Source organism: Pyrus communis, chromosome 1 (genome assembly GCF_963583255.1).
Source record: "Pyrus communis chromosome 1, drPyrComm1.1, whole genome shotgun sequence".
NCBI lineage: Eukaryota > Viridiplantae > Streptophyta > Magnoliopsida > Rosales > Rosaceae > Pyrus > Pyrus communis.
In genome coordinates, this window is record NC_084803.1 from 29,001,763 (window position 1) to 29,003,054 (window position 1,292).

General features: G+C 37.9%; 1 non-coding gene across 1 annotated transcript; it reads right to left on the bottom strand.

Moving 5' to 3' along the window:
• Positions 1-1,181: 1,181 nt before the first annotated feature.
• On the bottom strand, positions 1,182-1,292 carry LOC137720251 (small nucleolar RNA R71). Its single transcript, XR_011066479.1, has one exon. It is a non-coding gene; the product is annotated as a small nucleolar RNA R71 (small nucleolar RNA).

Sequence of the window (1,292 nt, forward strand, 5' to 3'; positions counted from 1 at the left end):
GGGAATGTTTAGCAAACATCCTGCCGAGTTATTCCCTTTGGTTTTATGAAAGTTTCTTGTGCATTACATACTCTTGATTATGAACCAAAGTTGCACTTCACAACTAGGTTCATGATTAGAGACATTTGATCAAATCCACACATCATATGGTTGATCATGTCCAAGTGAAACAAACTCAAGAAATAGGTAGATGAATGAGTATAAACTAACTTAACAAACATGGACTTGGTTTAGCAATGGTGAAACCGAATCCCTAGCTTCATCTCCATTGGTACTATCTCATTTTATTAGTTGTTGAGTCATTTATTTGTGTTTACTTCACTTTCTTATACTTTCAAGTTACAACAACAAATCTGCCTATTCTGTTTAGTTTGATTCATTTCATAGAGTTCTTGCAAAACAAGTAATTACATAGGTCCAATTAGTCCCTGAGGATTCGACACCCTTGCTTGTGCCATTATACTAAATATATTCTAGCATTAGGAAGGAATAATACATCAACAAAAATGGCGCCGTTGCCGGGGACTGATTTCAGTCCCTTGTAATTGCTTGTTTGCTATTTAAATTTTGTTCTTTTCATTGTAGGTAGATTCTTGATTTTCATTCAAACGTGTGTTATTTTGTTTCAGGTAGTATATGTCAAATAGACTTGTTGAGTTAGGCCAAAGAATTGAATGGTTAAAGGGCCACACTTTGGACAACTTTGTGCCATCAAGTTCCTCCATTATCCGTGAAGAAGAGGAAGAGAATTCACCTAGTTCAACAAGTAAAGGATCTGAGCAATTTAATTGGGAAAGAGAAGAAGAGATGGCGGGCAACGAAGATGAGCTTCGAGCTTTGGAGGACTTTGCTCAACCAATCATACCAAATTCACCTTCATGCATCTTGTTGCCCACAGAAGTTAGAAACTATGATCTTAAATCTTCACATTTCCATATGTTTCCCTCTTTTTATGGCTTACCTAATGAAGACCCTTTAGCTCATATTAAAGAGTTTTACAATGTTGTGAGTGGTTTACCTTTGCAGGGAGTAAGTGAAGCAAATTTGAGGATGAGAGTGTTTCCTTACACCTTGAAAGATAGGGCCAAGAGTTGGTTGATGACTCTAACACCAGGTTCCCTCACCACATGGGATGCCGTGGCTAAGAAGTTCTTGGAGAAGTTCTTTTCCACTCAAAAGACAGCCACATTAAGGGGACAAATCTTCAACTTCAAACAAGATGATGGAGAACCTTTCAATGAGTGTTGGGAGCGCTTTAAAGGCCTTTTGTTGCAATGTCCACACCATGGGTT